Below are 6234 nucleotides of genomic sequence, written 5' to 3' on the forward strand. Positions count from 1 at the left end.
ATGCCTGATTCTACCCTCCAAAATGAAGTAGATCATATCTAATCCCCACCTGTTTCAGTAGACTTAAAACTCAACACATGATAACAATATGACATAGCAATGAAAGGAGTAAAGTGGAGTCTCAATTCCAACTTCTAGTCCAGTCTAAAGCCTGGAGAGGAGTTCCAAATGAAAGGAAAACTTGCAGTTCTATCACTGAACTAGCAGAACCTTCCAGCTGACTGATTGTGGCTCAGTTCAACAGTCTACTGAAACTTCAAATGGGGCAAGTCCATATAACTGGTACTCAGATCTAACCTAAGTTCAGTAACATATAGAGCTCCAAAGAAGGTATATGGTGGGGTGGGGAGACTTTGCCCTAGATCAGACCAGTTTGGAGGCACAGAAAGCTAGCAGCTTCCCAGCCTGAGTTGTTCCTGCAAGCCTGTAATAGCAAAATCTACTATTCTAAGAAAGCAGCAATAAGGCTAGCCACAGAATTCCCCCTAAAAGGGCACAGAGCTTGACCCTAACAGAAAATCCAGATTCAGAAAGTAGGCTGGAATAATGAGCAGACAAAAAAGAACCCCACCGTAAAAATCTATTATGGTGACATGGATGCTCAAGACACAAAACCAGAGGAAGAGAATGCCTCCAAAACATCTACAAGAAAAGCCTCAAAGAAAAACATAAAAAATATATGTTTATAAATGAAATGAAAGCACTAGAGGGAAAGAAATGAGAAATGTGGGGGGAAATGAAAGGGGAATTAAAAGCTTTGCACAAGTGATACAAAACCTTGGGTAAGCACCAAGTAGAAGCTAACAACTCTTTGATACAATAAGAAATATTAAAACAAAGCCAAAAGACTTAAAAATAGAAGAAAATGTAAATTATCTCAAAAGTAAAAGCAACTGACCTGAATAATAGGTAAAGGGGAGATGATTTAAGAATCATTAGTCTAACTGAAATCCATGACCAAAAAAGAGCTTAGATATCATATTTCAGGCAATCATAAAGGAAAACTGTACACATCTCTTAGAACCAGAAGGCAAACTAGAGATAGAAAGAATCCTCCAGACACTTCCTGAAACAAACTCCAAAATTTAAACTCCCAGTAACATTATAACCCAAATCCAGATCCTCTATGTCAAAGAAAAGGCACTGCAAGCAGTCAGAAAGAATTCAAGTACTGAGGAGTCACAGTCAAAATCATACACAATCTGGCAACCACCACATAAAGAAGTGAAGGCTTGAGACATGATATTCCAGAAAGCAAAAAATTAAGTCTTACAGCTAATAATAACTTATTCAGAAAAAAATAATATAATCCTACAAGGAGAAAAACAAAATGGACATTTAATGAAATAGGTGATATCCAAGAACTCCTGATGAAAACACCAGAGCTACAGAGAAACTTTTTAAGTTCAAATTCATAAATGAAAAGAAGCATAAAAAGATGGATGTAAAGGACAAAATAGTGATAACCTACTTATATTCTGATATGAGGAGATGATGCCTTGATACCTATTTCCCTTCTGAACCTTATCATCATCAAGGATCATGGAGGGAGTCTAATTAGACGTGTTGGGAGTTGCTCTGTTATGCCCCGATCATCTTAATACAAGAATGGAAAAGAAGAGGAATATAGTAGCAAGGCAAAGGGAGATGATTGTCAGGGAAAATTATCTTACATAATCACTGTGTACAAGTAGACATCTATACAAACAAGGAAGAAGGGGTGAGAGAAGGGACTGACACTCAAACTTTACTTTCATCTTTATTGGTCAAAGGAGGGAAAGATACATGCATACAGTTGAGTACAGAAATATATTTTACTCAACAGGGAAACAAGGGAAAGGAAAGAAAAGAAAGAAAGAATAAGAAAGAAGAAAAGAAAAAAGAATAAAAAAAGAAGACAGATGAATGGAAGGATCAGTCCTAAGCAAAACAAACTTTAACTAAGGATGTAAAAATATAACTTTTTATGGTGGCAAAGAATTGGAAGGTAAGGGGGGTGTAGTGAGAAGGATAACTCATGGACAGCTTGCATGCTCCATTAGTATTCCTGCAGCTTCCCCAAATCTAGAACCTTCCCAGTACATTGGGTGATCTCTCTGTAGGGGATTTAATAAAAGAACATGTAGAAGGGTGATACAGAATAAAGAGATGTGAATAGATTATGATCTGCTCTAATGCAGATAGTATCTACATTTTTGAGATCACAAATCCAGACAAGTATTGAAATGAGGGGGGAAAACCTTCCTAACAATTAGAGTTTTCCAAAAGTAGATCAGATTGGTTCAGGAGATAAGGGCTATATATTGCTGGAGGTCTTCAAGTGAAATCAGAATGATGGGGATATTTTTGGCGTCCATGGGAGAAGAGGGTTCTTTTTAGCTAGACATTGTTTTAATTGATGTCCAGAGTCCCTTCCAACTCTGAAGTTCTAAGAAGGCTACGGTAAGGAGGTGGAGCAGTGGACAGAGCTCTGGCCTTGGAGTGAGGAGTACCTGAGTTCAAATCTGGCCTCAGACACTTGACACTTACTAGTTGTGTGATCCTGGGCAAGTCACTTAACTCTGATTGCCTTACCAAAAAGAAAAAAAAAGTCTGTGGTATCGATGGAGTTGCATAACTATTTCATGAAAATGTAATCTATACAAATATTCCTTATCTTCCAATTTATTGATCTAGAAGGCCACCACTGGCTTCTACTGTCACACAGTTTCAGTGTTCAATATTATCAAGCTGGCACATTGTAGGTTATACCCTACAAAACATATGCTACTTTTCAGGTTTTTCCTAGGAGTTCCATTCCTAAAGAATGCATGGTTTGTGGGATTAGTCTGTAGAGTAGTAATACTAAAAGACTGAATGTTATTTTTCCCTTCACTTACTTTGTCCATTTCTCTGCATATAAGGAGGCTTAACACTATCCATCCTTGTCTGTGTTTAGGATTAATGAAGTAAATGTTCAGAAAGTCGAATGAAATCCAGAGGGAAATAAAAAAGGGACAATCATTTGGAAACACAAAAGAAATATAAAACTATCCATATCTGAGCTTGCAGTTATCTAGATCCAGAGCCTGGGGGAGTGCCCAGAGAGGTAATTTAGACACAGGAAACCTGGAAGCTGGCTGGCCTACATTAGTGCTATATTGTAAATCACCTACTGTCTCCTTTGGGGGCAAAAACCCCAAACATTATATTTAGTACATCCAAAGTCTGCAACTGAATGATGAGAGGCAACGTAGGAGAGACAAGGTCACCAACCAGAGGAAATGACTCAGCAGTGCACACACCCTGGCTTTGGGAATGTCACACCACTGGTGTAATGAGGGGTGTGGATGGGAATGAGTGCTCAGGCAGGGAGGATGAGGAAATTGACTTGAATTAATATAAAGTCCTTAACACTGGTCTCCCTAGGGAGAAAGTGGTATTTATTTTAGGGAGTGAGGATAAAATCAATAGCCTAATGCATTATGTTAAACAACTAAATTGGAGGAGCTGCTTTAAATAGCTCAAATTGAGCCCTCTGAATGATGTCTTATCTCCTGCATGAATCTGAGAGAGTAATGGAGCTAAACTGATTCAGCTAATCTTGGGGGACTCTCTAAACTTGATAGGCCCAATCATTTTGATCTTTTCTAAAGCCTCCCCCAGGGGCAACGATTTTACAAATGCCGCTCAAAAACGTTAAACGGTGATTCAACTTTAATTTTTTATTTTATATTTAGTTCAATTAGTTACTAAGTATAGTAAAAATTAATATCAGTTTTTCCTTCACACTTTTTCATGTTTCAGATGCAAATGCACCTTTTGTTCAGATTGAATCTATTCACACTGTCCTTATTATGGGATTTTTAAGTGTTCTTTGTAGTTCAAAATCCAAGAACTTGCTTAAGAAATTCTCTAATCAGTGATAACTCAGGAATTTTCCTCAGAGCTTTGGACATACAGGGAAAATAGCATGGGGGACATAGAGATTGCCAGTCTATAGAAAGAATAGGACCACTCAATTCATTCTCCAATATGAAGCCATCTGTGATCACTCATTTCACAGTGATTTTTTCTCCTCCTACCTCATAACCAGTACTGTCTGTATCACTCATTCAGCACTCATCATATTCCGCATATTGTACTCAGTTATACTATTGTCTTGAAGTATTTTATCCTTTCACTATCTGACATTACATATTGTAAGACATATTTTACATATATGCACATTTGCATGGATGGATGGATGCATCATATATGTACATGTGCATGTGCATAGTGGTGTTGTTTTCCCAACTGCAAGTTGCCTGGGGTTACTACCATATTATGTTTCTTTATTTTCCCTACAGCACAAAGGACTACCAGGGGTATGGAACCTGAGGCCTGAAGGCCACATATGGCCCTCTAGCTCCTCAAGTGAGGCCCTTTGACTGAATCCAAACTTCACAGAACAAATGCCCTTAATAAAAGGATGTGTTCTGTAAAACTGAGACTAGGTCAAAAGGTTGTCTCCAAGGCCTCCAGGCCACAGGTTCCCCACCCCTGGACTAGACTCTGCCTCAAAGTAGGGATTAATAGACCAAAGAAACTTTCACATCAATAGTGCAATTAGAGTTCCTTCTGGAATCCTAATTTGGGAAGGAATCCTTAGTAGAATAAATGAGCTGGAATTGCCCATATCAACTATTCTTCTTCAGTAATTCTCATTGTAGACAATTATAAGGGTTATGCCTAGTTGCAAATTTTGAGACATGAACCAATTCTGGAAGGGGCTACTGAGTAATATTTTTATAGGTCTTTTGATTACTGTAGAACTTAGTAGTGGTCAAAGAAAAACAAATATGCATGCTAAAAGCCGAAGAGGCTTCAGCTTTTATGTTGACTCTATAGCTCCAATTGTCTATAGGAGGGGTGCAGCCTCATTTCTCCCCTGGTAGTCTAGAAAAAATTCTGAATTTGGAGTTAAAAGTTCTAGAACTGGTTATGATAAAATTAGTTGAATGACTTTGAGCATTCTCAGCCTTGTTTACCCATGAGTGGTAGTAGTAGTCTCAATGTAGTAGAAACAATACTGATTATTTCTATGGCACTTAAAAGTTTGCTGAGGACTTTCTTCACAACAACCCTGTGAATAATGTAGTTGTCTTAGTGATGTTTCAGGAAGTTCAGGCTACCAAAGTATATAGTACAAGGAAGTAGAGCAAGGCAGTCATCAGAGAGAAAGTAAAGCAGGCTTTTTTGAGAGGAGATAACAATAAGAGGGGGGCAGTCAGGAAGGAAGAAAACATGTCTTCCCCAAGCAGAATTGTGTGTGCCCAAAGTAGCAAAATTTGGTGGGTTTTTATAGGAACAAAGTGGGTTGGGATGGGGAAGAAAATGAGGAGCCTGCATCTGGGGACTGGAGCTGATTGATGGTGAGTGGGGAGAGGTAATAGAGATTGGGTTCAGGGAGACTCCTGGTGAATCGGCAGCTAGTTGATATTACTGTAGGCTTTAATTTAACAGGTGGCTTAGGGGATTTGAGCCTCATCCTACAGACTCTTTGTTTAGCAGGGTAGGGTAGCTACTGAGGTCCATGCAATAGCAAAAGCATTAGTTTCCCTATTTTACAGATGAAGAAACCAAGGGGAAAAAGAAAAAAAAAAGGCTCCCTGATAACAAAACTAGGTACTAGGATTTGAACTCAAGTCTTCTGACTTTAAGTCCAGCCTTCAAAATGAGGAGGTTAGACTGAATTAATATAATTGAATAGGAAGAAAAGAGATGGGGTAACTAGATGGTTCACTGGATAGAGCACCAAGCCTGGAGTCAGGAAGATTCATCTTCCTGAGTTCAAATCTGGCCTCAGGCATTAACTACCTGTGTGACCCTAAGCAAGTCACTTAATTCTGTTTACTTCAGTTTCTTCATCTGCAAAAGGAGCTGGAGAATGAAATGGCAAATCAGTATCTTTGGCAAAAAAAAAGACCCAAATGGGGACACAAAGAGCTGGACATGACTGAAAGGACTCAACAATAAGAACTTCTAATTGATGTATCCTTTAAGAACCTAGGCAAGATATATGGTATGTGGTATAATGGTATAATGAAAAACGTAATGGACTGGGAATCAAGATTGACCTGGGTTCAAATCTGGCCATGGACACTTACTAGTTGTGTCCATGGGCAAGGTATTTATCTTTTCTGAGCCTCAGTTTTATCAGCTCTACAATGGGGGGAGCAACATCTATAGAGCTGACCTTATTAGATTGTTAGG

Source organism: Phascolarctos cinereus, unplaced genomic scaffold, assembly GCF_003287225.1.
Source record: "Phascolarctos cinereus isolate Bilbo 61053 unplaced genomic scaffold, phaCin_HiC Scaffold_4;HRSCAF=312, whole genome shotgun sequence".
Taxonomy (NCBI): Eukaryota; Metazoa; Chordata; class Mammalia; order Diprotodontia; family Phascolarctidae; genus Phascolarctos; species Phascolarctos cinereus.